The sequence below is a fragment of the Symphalangus syndactylus genome, chromosome 6 (genome assembly GCF_028878055.3).
Source record: "Symphalangus syndactylus isolate Jambi chromosome 6, NHGRI_mSymSyn1-v2.1_pri, whole genome shotgun sequence".
Lineage (NCBI taxonomy): Eukaryota > Metazoa > Chordata > Mammalia > Primates > Hylobatidae > Symphalangus > Symphalangus syndactylus.
The window spans coordinates 127,983,839-128,000,309 of NC_072428.2; the positions used below are offsets into that span (position 1 = coordinate 127,983,839).

Genomic DNA, 16,471 nt, shown 5'->3' on the forward strand with positions numbered 1-16,471 from the left:
AGCTAACACACTCACACCTTCCTGCCCTCTTTTGCAGCTAGGGATGGCCAGTGAAACCTAAGGGGAATTCTGCTGGAGGCCTCAGAGAAAGCCCTGGCTTGTCCTAATATAGGTACCACCCTTTCTGCTTTGCCCTGCCACTTTCTTCCACCAGTGAGGCTGATGTTAGGCTGGAAGTGAAGCAGTCATCTTGTAGTCATGAGGACAAAGGTGACAAACAGCCTCACAGGAGGGGCCCCGTTGGCCCTGATCAAGCACTACATTAGCCCTGGAGGGCCTAGCTCAGGACTGCTTGGTTCACGAGATAAATAGGCCCTTACATGTTTAAATTACCAAATGCTCAAGCCAAGTGACAGATAAGCTTGTCATCTTCACACTTTTATTCTTGTTATTTTGTTGCTGCTGCAGCTTTTTATTTGGTTTTTCTAAAAGCAAACTTGGGTCAACTAATAGTTCCTCAAAAAACGCTATGGGGAAAAAAAAATCTACCTACCAGGATATTTTTCTTTCAGTTGGCAAATACCAAATAATAAACTTCTCCATGAAAGGAGTCTGCGTTTCATGAAAGATCAAAGGTCTCAAAGTCTCCCAAATTGCAAACTCTTTTACAGTAACGTAGCCCAATAGAGAAGAATCATCAGGTAGCTCATTAAAGCTTGTCAGCCTCAATAGCTAAGATTTTCTTTCTTTCTCATTGAACTCCATTATCAGCAATGAGTTTTGTGGAGAGTTGGGGGTTTTGTTTGTTTTCTTTTGCTTTTACTTAAAATAAAAATGTGCAACTTAACTTCCAAGAGAGATTGAGATTTGGGCACAGTTTTCAGTCAGCTCCCTCTTCAAAGACCTACTGAAATTGCCAAAGCAATAGTAAGACATTATGGAAAGGCGGAAGGGGGCCCTTCACACGCCAGAATCTTCATATAAGCTCTGTTTGATAAAATGCTGGTTGGCCCAGATAAAAGGAAGGCACAGGAGAGCAACTTAGAACCTGATTCTCAAGAAAGCAGGACTCAGAGAGTTTCTCTCGCTCAACAATATGTACATCAACTGCTTGGGAACAGCCAAGGCTAGATACAGTTCAGGCCAGGGGTCGGAGGGAGGATGTGGCTTAAACGCCTTTGCTGCAGCGTATCAACAGCACTCCAAAGGTGCTCTGCCAGGAAGCCCCAGGCCTCACGGATGGAAAGCCCTTCAGCTTGTCCCTGACACTGCAGGCAGCAGCCCTACCAGGGCTGCTCAGTGGCATCCTGCTGTCCCTTACTCACTTTCCTGCTGTTAACAGACCCCTAAACAGGTCACAGTCAGCCCCAGAAAAATTATTTTCATTAGGAAAAAATAACGTAAGTGACCTCAATGTCCAGTGATAGATGGTGTTTCAGGAAATGGCAGGCGCACGGAACAAGCCGTCCCCTTCTTGTCTTCCCTCTTGTAACTTAAAGAGTGCTAACACCTGCTACCAGCCAACCCCCTCAAAACTGACACAAACATTTCAGTTCCTCAGAAGCAGGTGCCTGAAAATTTGAAGTGTTAATTCAGTCATGCAAATCAATACCAGGCATCGAACCTAAGAGGATTCAGGTAAGAATTGAAGAAATATTTCGGGTCTTTTTCCCTAAATACCTTTTCACAATCAGGCCACAATTCAGAGGTCTTATTCTATTTACTCATTTTCTCCATGAGTTCAGAATGCAGCAAAAGTTTTCTTCCTAGGCCTCTCAGGAATTATTGGAGCAAAAAATAAATAAATAAAGGAAAGGAACCTAATATCACCCATCTAATGGCCACATATCAGACATGGTGACACTTTACTTATGTCGTGTCATTTATCTTCTTCCACCACGGCATTGTGAAACAGTCTCAGAAAGGTGCTCACAGTAGGGACAGCCAGAACCAGACTGTAAGCCTAGACTCATTCATTTGTTCATCCAGTCATTCACCAAACATTTTACTGGGCGCCTACCATGCGCTCAGCACTGTTCTGTTAGCTGGGGATAAACAGCAGCGAATAAAACAAAGTCTCTCTGTTTTCATGGTGTTTCCACTTTATTAGAGGAGAAAACAGACAAGCACACTTATCAGGGCTTCCCAACAGGTATGCCAGGGAGTGCCCCAGCTCCATGGGACTGGGAAGGAGGGCAAGTTGGCAGCAGAGGCTGGAGCGACTGCACCCCTGAGATGGATTCCACCCACTATGATTAGCCTCATCTGTTACTTTGACACACAGCACCATGTGGATATCATCATTTTCCATGAGTGCCATGACAGCAGGGCTCGGGGACACTAAAGAAATCATTTGCCAGTGGTGATAAGGGCTATGAAGTCGTGCTGACTGCAAAATCCCTGCTCCTCCTACCAACTGCCTTTTCCAGTGGTTGAGCAATCTGCAGACAAGAGGACATTCCGAATCCCACCACTGAAACTGAGAAGGTAGGAATAAGAAGCTGAAACTTCCTCATGCTCCATCTACCCAGCCATCCCACCCTCATTTCAGTGTCCTCCTACAAGTCTGTATTTCAGTCAAAAGGAAACACTGGGTTTCAATGTGCCTCATGTTCCTCAGCTTGTAAACACAGCTGAGAAACCAAATGGTTTTTTGGCAGCTATGTTTCTGCCCCTCTCTTACCACACAAGAAAACGTGTCTGTGAAGACTGCCTTAGAACATGATGCTCCAAACCCAAGGGCGGCCCCACTGCACCATGCAGATAACATCATAGCTGTGCTGCAGCTGTTCGCCTGCAGCTGGTTTGGGCCTTGGCCTCCTCAGCCCACTGCCCCAGCTCTCCCAGCGGCTCCAACGTGGGTCTTGGGCTGCAGGAGAGCCTGGAGAGAAAGCTTGCAAACCCAGAGTGGAACCAGAAAAACAATTCCTGGCAGTGCCTCAGAAATGAATACCATTTGGGGGTAGGAAGTAAAAAGTCAAAACTACAAAGATCGGAGTCAGGTTCTTTGGTTACAAAAAAATATATACTGTTTCCTCACTAGATCCCATCACTTTCCAAAGGATAACATCTACTGCCTAAGTCATCTGTAAATGGAAAGAGGGAGGGAAATGACTTTTTAATGGTACTGAAATCTACAGGTCTGTGCCTAGTCGTTTGAATAAGTTTTTAGTAGCAAAAAAACAAAAAACAGGATACCGTCTTCGGTGTTCAAGGCTTTTGTGGCCAATCTGGCTTCTTTGCTGGACTACAAAGGGAGGCTTATCTGTGACTAATCTCTAAAAATTAAGTTTAAATCAAAAGCTGCCACAGGTGACCCCAGCTTATGAATCCATATGCCAAAAGTCTGTAATAGCAGGATGTTGATGGTGGGACAGGTTTTGTGTGCTGGGGGGACAAGAGGTATATGGGAACTTTTTGTATTTCTGCTCAATTTTGCTGTGAACATAAAACTGCTCTAAAATGCTTTCTGTTTTTGGAGAGACAGGATCTGGCTCTGTTGCCCAGGGTGGTGTACAGTGGCACAATCATGGCTCACTGCAGCCTCAACCTCCTGGGCTCAGGCGATCCTCCCACCCCGGCCTCCTGCAAGTAGCTGGGACTATAGGCATAAGCCACCACACCTTTCGCTACCTTTTTTAAAGGTCTGTAACACGGGTGGTTCAAACTCACAAGACATTTTGTTATTGACATAATGTGATAAAAAGTCATCTGTTTCCCAGTCAGGCCTCAGAAACCCATTTAATTCACCACACAGCTAAACTGTGGAGTGAATCCTAAACTCTGTGTCTCCTTCAAAGAGCCTGCTCTGCTCTGGGCTGTGGAGGGTGGCCCTTTCCTCCCTGTGCAGTCTGAGGCAGAATTCTCCTTCCTCTGCACCCACCTCTGTCCTCAGTACTCACGTGCCAGACCTCAGGCCCAGCTGAAGGGCTTCCTCCTCCCACCCCTGTTCCTCATGCCCCTGGGAGGCCTGAGGGCCATGACAGGAACAGAGATTCAGTGAAACAGAGAGCAAGGGCAGAACCCAGAATCCAGCCAAGGCACATGGGAGGCACAAGAGGGGAGCAGGGATGTGTCTGGCCAGAGCACCTTTGCAGGTCCTGAAACCTGGGCATTGCTAGCAGCTGCTCATTTTCTTTGAAGCTACAATTATTTACTTAATGTTCCTTCTGCAGGCTCATATTCTTATTACAAAGCGATTTGTCCTCACCTGTCCTTATTATTATGTCATACAAAAATGGAACCAATTAGGGCTTGTTTCTATGTTTCTACCACTTGAATATTGTTGATGCCTCTGTGATCAAACTCATTTTCGGCATTCAGTGGATCCACCTGATACTTCCTTAGTGGAAGAGTCAGAAGAATAAAGAGAGGAAAAGACTCACCTTGGAGTCATGTGGTGAATCCCAACACTCTTGAACAGGTATAATGAGTACAAAGCCTATCCTTTTGCAAAGCCCCAAAACTAAGAATTGCAAATGACACAGTCACAAAACAGACACGTGCACAAACTCCATCCAGCCAATAGGAAGGACATCCAGAGACAGATGGACTTATCTGGAGAGAAGAATGACAAAAGGACCCTCAGAGGCCAGGCTCAGTGGCTCACGCCTGCAATCCCAGCACTTTGAGAGGTGGAGAGGGCAGGATGGCTTGAGATCAGGAGTTCAAGATCAGCCTGGGCAACATAGCAAGAAAGCAAGAGAAAGAGAGACAGAAGGAAGGAAGGAAGGAAGTAAGGAAGGAAGGAAGGAAGGAAGGAAGGAAGGAAGGAAGGACGGAAAAGAAAGAAAGAAAAAAGAAAAGAAAGAAAGGACCCTCATGAAACTACACAAGCACCAATGAGCCAGTGATGGTCTCCAATGCCAATTTTGAGGACTGATATTAATCTTTTTCCAAAAAAAATCAAAAGAGGCAGCGCTGTGTTCTACACTTTGTCCATTTACTCTGAGTTCCTGGCCTTCTGCAGTTCGTGCTCTCGCCTGGAAACCAGGCCTCTCCTTCCCAGCAGAATGCCACATCCCATGCACACAGGTCTGCTACAGAGAAGACCTGAGGCTGCAGAGACACAGACACCACCCTGAGCTAACATGCTAGTAAGTCCTCGGGGGACTCGGCGGTCAGCTGAATAGCACACTCAACCCTTATTCGTACTGACCACTCTGTAGTGACTCTCCCCGATTTTGGAGCCTATGATGGAATTTTCCTGGCTTTTCTCCACATTTTTTTTTTTTTTTTTTTTTGATGATTCTTTCTGGGTTCTATCTGTAGGGGCTTCTCCCTGGCCAATCCTTCCGGTGCCCCCAGGGCTCCACACTCAGCCCTTCTCTCACACTCTTCCCTCTCACTCTAACCTTTCTGGACTATCTTATATGGATTATTGGCTTCACTAATCCCTCACCAGGATCCTAACACCCAAATCTACATCTCCAGTCCAGATCTTTCTCCAGAACTCCAGACCCAAGTTTCCAAATGCCCTTTAGGTGTCGCTCCTGTGAATGTTCTGCAAGTAAATCGGAATTACTGTGCCTGAAAGTGAACTCATTATCTTCCCCGCCAAACTCATCCTCCTCCAAATATTCCCATTCAAGGTCAATGGCAACACCGTCAACTCAGCCTGCCAAGCCAGAAAACAAGAAGTCTCCCATAGCCCTCATGCCCTGTAATCACATCTCTAGTCTAGCCTCCCCTATCCTCTCTTGAATTCATCTACTCCTCACTGTTGGGTTCAGGCCCTCATGGCATCTTGTTCTACTTCATGGATGAAATAGCCAGCCAGAAGATCAACTTGCCACTGTCAATTCTGCCATCCAGTCCATCCTTTCTAAAATACATGTCTGCTCCTGTCCGGTCTCTCGTTAAAAGCCTCCCACCTTCCTGCTTACAAAAGAATGTCCAAGTCATTTGCCAAGCACACAAACCTCTCATGATCTTGTGGTATCTCCCAAGACTCCCCACAGAGCACTCTACTCTCAAACTACATAAAATGACTTGGGATTCCCAGGATCAGTCATGACTTTTTACACGTTCCTATTCTGTACCTGCTGTTCCCACTGCCTGGTGAACTCCTATGTATACTTCAGCACCCATTGCAAATATCACTTGCTCCTCCATGAAGTGTTCCCCAACTCTTTACCCCTTTCAGATTTGTCATTCCATCCACTTTGCTACAGAAATACTTTGAACACAGCTCTCCTGCAAAACATGTATCAGGCATTTAATGACTTATAATTTAATGACACATCTTCCTTCCTACTCTACTTGGAAAGCCACAGGTCAAGAATGTTTATCTCCTGCCTAGAACAGGCACATGCTTAGACAAGCAGCTTGTTAAGTTCCTCGAATTGGAGGAAGGACCAGCTATGTGAGAGGTTTCCCCAGGATGCATGCAGACAGGATGCGAGGGGAAGGAAGGAGTTGATGGCTGAACCTTTAAAACTCTATGATTGGTAACCTTGGATTTAAATTTTGGTTTAACACAATTGGCCACTGAGAAAGCATTTTCATCACAAATCCTATTTCCTCCAAGTTTTCTAAAAACCTCACCCTATCAGTTTGAATCCTGCAAGCTCTTTCTCAGCCAAAAGGAATTTCCCTTTAAACAAAAACTATTCAGACATTTCCAAGATATGAAATGTGAAAAACCAGGATTTTCCACTCAGACAACTAGGAAACTGTTTGCAGATTTTTTTGCCCCAGACTCCTTTTATTTGCCAAGGAGTCTGAAGGGACTTTTTTTTCTAATGTTAAAAAAAGTTTCCTACCTCTGGGTCTCTCTGTTTTTCCATTCTTTATTTTGTCTGGGTTTCACTTAACCAAAGTTTTAAGTCAGAAAACAGACTACAAAATGCAAAACTACACCTGCCAATTGAATTGCCCAAATGAAATACACAATCGACTGAATGCTGCTGGTGCTACTGTCATCGTGGCTGTTGTTGTTTTAAATAGTTTTTTAGTTTTTTTTTTTTTTTGGAGACGGAGTCTCACTCTGTTGGCCAGGCTAGAGTGCAGTGGCATGATCTCGGCTCACTGCAAGCTTTGCCTCCCGGGTTCATGCCATTCTCCTGCCTCAGCCTCCTGAGTAGCTGGAACTACAGGCGCCCGCCACCACACCTGGCTAATTTTTTTGTATTTTTAGTAGAGACGGGATTTCACCGTGTTAGCCAAGATGGTCTCAATCTCCTGACCTCATGATCCACCCACCTCAGCCTCCCAAACTGCTGGGATTACAGGCGTAAGCCACTGTGCCCGGCCTTAAATAGCTTATTTTTTAAAGATTCTTCAGTGGTAGGGGCGTAACACATGTAATGCCATTGGGATTTTGATATCATGTAATAAAAATGTAGAATTTACAAAGTGATCACTAAAAATGTGAAGTAAATTGTACCGTGATGAGTTCACAGATCAGAAGGCACGGCTGAGCACAGTGGCTCATGCCTGTAATCCCAGCATTTTAGGAGGCCAAGGCAGGTGGATCACTTGAGGCTAGGAGTTTGAGACCAGCCTGGCCAACACAGCGAAACTCTTTGTCTCTACTAAAAATACAAAAAATTAGCCAGGTGGTGGGCACCTATAATCCCAGCTACTCGGGAGGCTGAGGCACAAGAATCACTTGATCCCGGGACATAAAGGTTACAGTGAGCCAAGATCACGCCATTGCCCTCCAGCCTGGGCAACAGAGCGAGACTCTGCCTCAAAAAAAAAAAAAAGCTTTATCCTCCAAAGAAAAACCCTCTTCCAAGAACTACCGTTAATAATTCTAACAAGAATCAGGCATTAAAATATGGATGGTTCAGAATAACCCATCTCAATTCTTTAAAAAAAAATCCCCAAAGCTCTTCATAATATCAGTAAAGTTCACGTAAATAGATTACACCTACATCAGAACAGAGCAACTCAAAAGCAGGCAATACAACCCACAGCAGCTGTACATACAAGAGGAAAATATGGTACATGATCTAAGAAGTTATGTCTCACTTTTGAAATGACCCTCCACACAGTCGAAAAGATTAGACCTATCCCCACAGGATGCCACAGAGGGTTTCCCAAGCCAAAGTACAAGCAAAAGTCTAGGCAAAACACAGCCTGCCTCTAATGAGTGACACGGACTGTAGAAGCAGCTGAATCCCAGGAATGACCCATGAGCTCCTCTTGGGTTTATACTGCAAGAGAGCTGAGTCACTAAACATTCCCTGAGATAAATGGGAGCAGTGATAAGAGGGATCAACGTCCCAGCTCTTCTTTGAAACACATCAAGAAACACATGAAAATTCAAGGGTTACCCAGCCAGAGCTGTTCCGCGGCTCAGGTGGACCTAGCAGGCTTGAGTCAAACTCCAAAGATCTGCTTTTCATCAAAAGACAAATGACAAGTATAAAAAACTGAGAACCAGCTGCACTGAAGTTTACAGTGCAGCCCAGGGGAACATACAGAGAGAAGAGAAGGCCAAGTACCAAATACTCACATTTAACAGGTGGTATGGAAGCCAGAAAAGGAGGAAGAACTAAGCTTGCCAGCGTGTCATGGAAGCCAAAGCAAAAACAAGTTATGAGACAATCCTGTGGTCAGTATTGCCAAATATTCCCATGAGGCCCTGCAGGTAAGGACAGAGAAAAGACTATTGGATTTAGCAGCCAGGGAGAGGTTGAGCAGTAGGACCCAGGGGGCAGAAGATACAGGGTAGAGACTAAGGAAATGGAGGCCATGGCTGGTGACCACGCACTTGAGAAAACCTGGCAGTAAACAAGAGAAATGGAATGAGTAAGAGGGAGCATCTGGCAAACATGTGTTCAAGGCAGAGGCTTGTGTTTACAGCAGAAGGTAAGAGCTGGAGAGGAGAGGAAATAAAGATGCATGAGAGAGAATAATGACAGGCTCTCTCCACTTTCTGAATGATGTCAGACTCCTAAGGTTGGAACACCTCGTTCTCAAAGAGAAGACATTTGACTTAGGGGATAGGTTGGAAAAGTACTTCTATTACGGGTCAGGCAGTGACATGCAAAGAAACTGAAATCCAAATAGGTGAAGTAATGTACCCAAGGTCACCAGAGAGCCTGTGTCCCTCAACAGCAAAATGGCCTGCCTTGAGAGCCCACCCTTTCCACCACGCCATCAACTCCACTCCCACTGGAAACAGGGACTGTCACTCAATCACCCCACGCCCATCTTGTTCTCTAATCAAAACAAGAAAAGATACTGACACTGAATTACCCAAGTCACTATTATACTGAATTTTCACATTTGCAAAACCATTTACAAGAATCCAGAGTTTATTTGTTTGTTTGCTCATTTATTTATTTATTTTGAGACAGGGTCTCACTCTGTTGCCCAGTCCGGAGTGTAGTGGCGTAATCACAGCTCACTGTAAACTCAACCTCCTGGGCTCAAGCGATCCTCCTGCCTCAGCCTCTGAAAGTGCTGGGATTACAAGCATGGGCCACCACGTACTGCCCAGAGTTTTAAAAATATATAAAAACAGGCCAAAGCCACCCAGCTTATCCATTTTCCAGGACTGCCTCACTCTACTTAACTATGCATCAAGCACTTACGATTCTCTGGGCATCCTGCACTTGACTAAGGACCTGAGGGTACAGAAGAGACAGTCATGTCTCCTGTCCTCAAGGAACTTGTGCTGAGCAAATCTCTCTACTGGTCTATGTCTCACATTCCCCATAGATAAAATGGCCCATCTTCTCCCATGTGCCTCATGAATAACCTACACAATTCGATTCAAGGAAAAATCAAGATCCCTTAGCACTTCATTTAGAAGGGCCAGAGAGCATCTACTGAGCAGGGAAAAGGAGAAATAGGCTCAAGGTTGATCCAGAGACAGTGGGTCTCATCATTTCCTTTCCATCCTGATTCCACAGGGGCAGAAAACAAGGGCAGCACTCCCTCATTCGTAAGATCACTCACTTGGGACAATTCAGATGCCCTGCAACCATAGGCCTCAACCCTACCAAATGCCCAGCTAAGGCTTAAGGCTTGCCCCAAGAGAGTCACCAGACAGCGTAGAGCCATGTCAGGCTGAGGCCGGCAGTTTTAGCTGCAGACAGGCACATGTGGCCTCATCAATATTTGAACAGCCATATGCAACTGGAAAAATAGCTTCTTTGAAAAATGGCATTTAGCTTTCCACCTGCTGTCGATCCCAAACAGAACAAATCATTCTTGTCCTGCATGGTAAGCATGATTACAGGCTCAGCCAGCTACCTCCAGCCCTGCTATTCTACTCTGATGCCAAGAGTCCAGATAATACAGTTAATTCTCCATCTCCCAGTTAGTGAGTCAAGACAAAGCCATAATCTCCTCCTGGCTCCCACCCCTCCCTAGCCTTTCCCTGCACTTTCAAGAGGCTATTTCTACATCTATAGTCTTCTTTCACTGGGCATTGGTAGCACAGCTAAATAATGTTCTTAGAACTTTGCTGGGCCGGACGTGATAGCTCATGCCTGTAATCCTAGCACTTTGGGAGGCCGAGGCAGAGGATCCCTTGAGCCCAGAAGTTCAAGACCAGCCTAGGCAACATAAGGAGACTCTGTCTCTATTTAAAAACGAAAAACAAAAGAACTCTGCGAGTGGCACAGTACTTGGGTTTACTGTTTTGCGCCCAGGGCAAATTACTGTGAATTTTAAATTTTCTAGTTGCTAGCCCATGTTCATGAGAAAAGAAACATACCTTTTGACTAAGGAAAGAATTGTTAACTCAGACTATTTTACTAATGATCCCAATGGTCATGCTGGTTGATCTCCATCCCCATATGATTAATCTAAACTGATAATATAAATCCCATTCTCCTTTCCAGCCACTGGCTTAAGAATGGTCATATGGCCCAATCCTTACCAATAAAGCTTTAAGAAAAATGGGCTAGTGGGCTACTAAGAAAACTTTCTTCCATTCTAAAAAAGGGACACGAGAAAGAGACAACTTCTCTTCTTCCTGTGGATGTTGTCATTTTGAATGTAACACCTGTAACTCCTATGTCCATCACACATCCAGCCTGAGGATGAAAGCTGCACATGGGCAGAACCAAGGTCCATGGGGACACTGAGGAACTGCTGAATCAGCCAAACAAGGAGCTCTATTTCTTTTTTTTCTCTTTTTTTATTTTTTATTTTTGAGACAGAATCTCAGTCCGTCACCGAGGCTGGAGTGCAGTGGCATGATCTCGGCTCACTGCAACCTCCACCCCCCAGGTTCAAGCGATTCTCCTGCCTCAACCTCCCGAGTAGCTGGGATTACAGGCGCCCGCCACCACGCCCGGCTAATTTTTGTATTTTTAGTAGAGACAGGGTTTCACCATCTTGGCCAGGCTGCTCTTGAACTCCTGACCTTGTGATCCACCTGCCTTGGCCTCCCAAAGTGCTGGGATTACAGGCGTCAGCCACTGCGCCCGGCCAGGGGCTCAATTTCAAAACCTCTTGCAACATGAGATAATTTACTTACCGTATGAGCCGATCTGAATTCATTTTCAGTTACTTCTAGCTGCAAGCACTGTAATTAATTCAATTATTAATCTAGATGCTATACCTTATAACTCCTTCCAAAGCAATGTCACATCACATATCCCTGTTTCCCATGAACACTATAACTCAGGGATCATTCGAGAAGAAGGGCAAATATAAAACTCTGTACTGCCCTCTCATCTTTCAGGACTGTGCCTATGTCTACCACCTCCCAACCAATGTTACTATCATGAGAACAATTTCAGACACAATAAAATAATCTGTCAAAGATTTTTTGCTAAGCCAAGGGAAATCCTTTAGATCATAGACAAATTAGCAACATATGAACAAGGCTGCCTTATGAATAAGAGCCACATTATGAAATAATAGAGGGGCAGTGAGGGTTCCTCTCCCATTCCCCAAATATTCCCCCACTACTACCTGGCTTTCGCCCTAGGTTCTCCAAGTAGAGATTCATCCTTTTGACCTGAAGTAATTATTGTTAAATATAAATGCCCATTTAGGGGTAACATGTTAAATCTTACTAACACTGAAATTTCTAGTGTAAGCTTATCAAATCTTTCCTGACGGCAAAATTTGAAGAGAAGAAATTGGAAAGAGAACATTACAGTAAACATTTGATGTCTGAGAAAGGAGGGGAACACAAAAGGGGTGAGAATGTTGAAAGGTACTACAAGGGTCTGCAAAAATTATACTTACTTCCCAATTCTGTCTCCCATTAGAACTCATTACATTTATTCAGCTTGTGGAGGTCATGTGACCATAAGTAATAACATTCTCAGCCAGTGAGGACCCGGGTCCCCCTTCAGAACCTGGCCTGGGGCCAACCCTAGGAGTTGACTCCAAAGTGGAACATCAAACCAAAAGCTTCAATATCGCATTGAAATCATATCACTCTCCGGGCCAGGCAGGAGGAAGAGGAAACCACACCGTCTGTGAGATCCGCCAACTCCTTTTCAGCACTCAGTAAGACATGGAAGCCAGATGGCCTTTCCATCTGGACACCAGGCAGGTCAAATATTCCCCCAACTCCCTACCTACCACTGTCTGGGACCAGTAGTTTCACTTGAAGAACCAACCAGATATAAAACTGTAGTAGCATAACCACCAACTGATTTTACAAATAACTTGGCTTTATAGGAATTCTGCATTTTAAAGAAGCAGAACTTCTGTTGTTACTTTCACAAAGACTTAGTTTTTATTATACACTTTTTTAAAAGGATATAATCATGGCGAAAATTGCAAAAATTGTTTTATTTTCCAGATGGCTAAACTGAAATAGAAGAAAGGAGAACATTATCAAGATCTTGATGTTTATCATAGGCAAACGCCCTGCCAACCTCTCCCCCTAAAGTCTCTTTCCACAGGGCCTTCCCACTTCCCCTGTTCTTCATCCAAGGCCTCCACTGACCTTGAGTGATGTTGAGTTTCTATATAGTACTGAAGCTCCCTTTTTCCCCCAAGAACACTTGGTTGAAAATTACCTCTAGTCCAGTTTTACATGGTGCCTATAAGTTGTATTTCTTCCATTTTCTAGACATAGTCAAGAGGTAAAAATCTGAATAGTACCAACAGGTATAGTGTGTAGACATGCTTCCCTTCATCTCTTGACTTCCACTTCCCCAAGCCGCTTTCCCAAAAATTATCCATTTCTTGAGCATCCTTCCAGATACAGTTTATATATATATAAAATACATTTTAAATTTTATAGATTATTTTGCTCTTTAAATTGCAAAAGAGGGCTGAGCACAGTGGCTCACACCTGTAATCCCAGCACTTTGGGAGGCCAAGGCAAGAGGGTCCCTTAAACCCAGGAGTTGGGAGACCAGCCTGGGCAACATACTGAGATCTTGTTTCTACCAAAAAAAAGAAAAAAAAAAAAAATAGCCAGGCATGGTGGCACACACTGATACTCCCAGCTACTCTAGAGGCTGAGGTGGGAGGATCACTTGAGCCTGGAAGGTTAAGCCTGCAGTGAGCCATGACTGCGCAACTGCACTCTAGTCTGGGTGCAGACTAGAATAAAATGAAATATAAATTACAAAAGCACAGATAATTCCCAGAAAGTAATTTTCAGAGAATCTTACAGGAATACAATACAAATGGCAGAAATGTCCAACATACAGGCAGGTTTGGGGAAAGAGGCAAGGTTTCTTCTCATGGTGGTACCGAACCCCAAGAGATATTCTCCTGATTTTTAGATCTGCCACCTTTTCTGAACCAATTTTAGCCTGTATTCCATCTTGAAGCAACAGCTTTCCTAAAACCAGTACTCACTGAATTAAAATAACATTTCATCATCTGTATGGAAACAATTTTTTAAGCTTCAAGAGGAAGCCCAGAGCTTTAGCAATTCAGGATCTAATGATCAATCCATCTTTGCCCTATCCATATGCTTCATTATTTTGTAGACTTTGAATCTGTCTGCCTTTGTCCTTGTAGACCAAGATGTGTTCATAACTAACCAAATGAAAAAAAAACATTGCTCCTAATGGTTAACAGAAGGCTCCTGAGAAACATTATAATCTCAGCCTTGGGTAACTTGAACATTCTAAATTGTTTAAATCAAGTATGTGACAGGTTTGCTAAAACAAAGCATTGGCAATCATGCATGTAGTAACTAAATCCCTAGTAAGAGCAACAAAAGTGATCTCACTAGGAAGGCTTGGTGGCTGCCACTGTCAGCCTCATTTAAACATTAGCTGCTTTCAGGCTCAGCAGTTCCTATATTCCAATCATTCTCTCCCAACCTCTATGACAGTTCCTTTTCTTTAAGTCAGGATTCTTCACCCAGACAGCCTGATAGGCAAGTACTTGTAGGCAGGCAGACATGGGTTTGAATCCTGGTTCTATCACTAAATAGCTGTGGGAACTGAGCCAAGTGGCTTAAACTCACTAAGCCTCATTTTTCTTATATGTAAAATAAAAGTAATAAAAACGGCTCATTTCATTGGGTCATTACAAGGGTTAAATGGCATAATTTTTGTAAAGCACTAGACACAATGTCTTTCTGCAGGACCAGCTATGTGATTTGTGAAACCCAGTGCAAAATGAAAATGTAAGGTCCCCTGTTCAAAAAGAATTAAGATTTTCAAGATGGTGACAGCACAGCATCAAACCAAGTGTGGACCCCGCGGCCCTGCATGGGTGGCAGGCCATGTGGTCAGCCCTGCCTTTCGGATGATAAACACTCAATAGATGGTAGCTGTCATCATCTCTTACCACCCTCACAACTCATATTTGCACCTTACCCTCCCCTCAGGCTCTCTTCAACTTGGAAAGTTTTACTAAATCATTCCCAAAACAGGCACTGGTGTCTCAGAAGCACCCAGAGTTTATAAGACAAATAACTCACCAAAATGGGTAATCTGAAATACATGATATTAACACTGGCTCATGAAAATGCACACCTACCTTAGGCCTTTGCTCTAGTTTTTCATCCTGCTGAGCTAACACTCTTACCTCCTTCCAGTCTTTGTTCAGATCCATTTTCTGTGGGAAGCTTGCTCTGATCACTCAGTTCAATCCCATAGTTTGCTCTTCTTCCACCTTGTATTGTCTATCCCCCTCACCTTGTTCTACTTACACGTTTTCCATAGCACTTATTTCATCCAACATAATCACTTCTTTATTATGTTTATTATGTTCCCCTACACACACTCACACACACATACACACACACACACACGAATATGAGCTTCTCGAGGTCAGGGATTTTTGTCTGCTTTTGTTCACTCATGTTTCCAAGTGCTTTATATATTCCACAAATATTAATCGAAAGAACGAATATCTCTCTGACTCAATGAATAATCTCAGGCCATCCTTTTTCTACATAAAGATTCAGCTAGAGTAACAAACAGCTCTGCCCCTGGATATCTAACAGAGTTCAGGAAACAGATGGGAAAGTTATCTCCCCACCTCTCCCAAATGTCCCTTAGTTTGAGAGAAATATAACCCAATCATCTGTGCTGCTAAACCAATACCTCTTTCAACAGTAATTCATATGCACAGTTTGTTGCACTGACTTGCAGCAATGATGAGCAGCATTTTATAGGAATGTGCTGTTCACAACAGACATGTACTTAAGTAGAGGACATAATAAGCATTTTTTAAAAATAGAATTAAAAGAAAAATAATCACACATTCCTATTTTATCACAATGACAGAAAAACTGGGCTGTTAATATCAAAGCAAATGTAAGGCCTCTACTCCCTGAAACTGTGCATAAGGTGTTAGTTAGAGCCAGTCCAAGCAGTTCTTCCCTGAGTGAATGCCACAGTCACAGGTAGCATCTCGCACCCTTCCCTGTGAACTCACAAATGCAAGCCACAGGGCCAAGGAACAGCAAGGTAGATAGATGCCTGTGCGTAATTCATCCCACCTGAAAGACATTCATCCCAGCTGAAAGACAATCCCCTAGCTGTGGCATTGCAGCTGCTGGATGAGACACTGTTACGGCCAAAGAATACTTCAAGAACAAAAGAGAAGGGCTGCCCCTCTGCATATGGGTAAAACGTAGCCTGTCAGTAGAAACTCCTGGAGCACCCAATCATCAAAAGATATTTGAGGACCAACATACTCCAAGTTCTTTACTGACGACAGGAAGCACATCTGGGACCCCAACCCCCGTGCTGCCCACACGGTGTCCCCAGGACAGGCTCAGCAAGCAAAGCCCAGAAGATCACACTGAACATCTGGCTTTTGCCCCAGCATGAACTACCACTCCCTCTCAGCCCTGCACTCTGCGTTTTTTTTAAACAAGCCACTCTCAGCCACCACAAATACTTCGGTGGGAATCAGCAGGGAGGCCCTCATTCCTTGTCCCAAAATAACGTCAGCCAGAGGCAAAGGCCAAAGAGGTGGAGCCTGCAGGCCATTTTGCAAAAGTTTCAAATATCTTGGTACTGACCCCATTAAAAAAGCCTGAAGGGGAAGCAGCCAAGCCTCCAGTGGTTTTCTCATTAGTGTCCCCCCTCACCCCAGCCCCACCCCCATTACAAACATCTGCATGGATAAGAATCAAACAAAGAGATCTTGCATAAAGTCCTATGATCAGTGCTGGCTA

The 16,471-nt window shown here is 44.2% G+C and overlaps 1 protein-coding gene across 1 annotated transcript in view; it reads right to left on the reverse strand.

The window, feature by feature from the left end:
- CREB3L2 (cAMP responsive element binding protein 3 like 2) overlaps nt 1-16,471 on the reverse strand; it is a 128,272-nt gene that overhangs the window by 110,456 nt on the left and 1,345 nt on the right. The window lies entirely within an intron of this gene.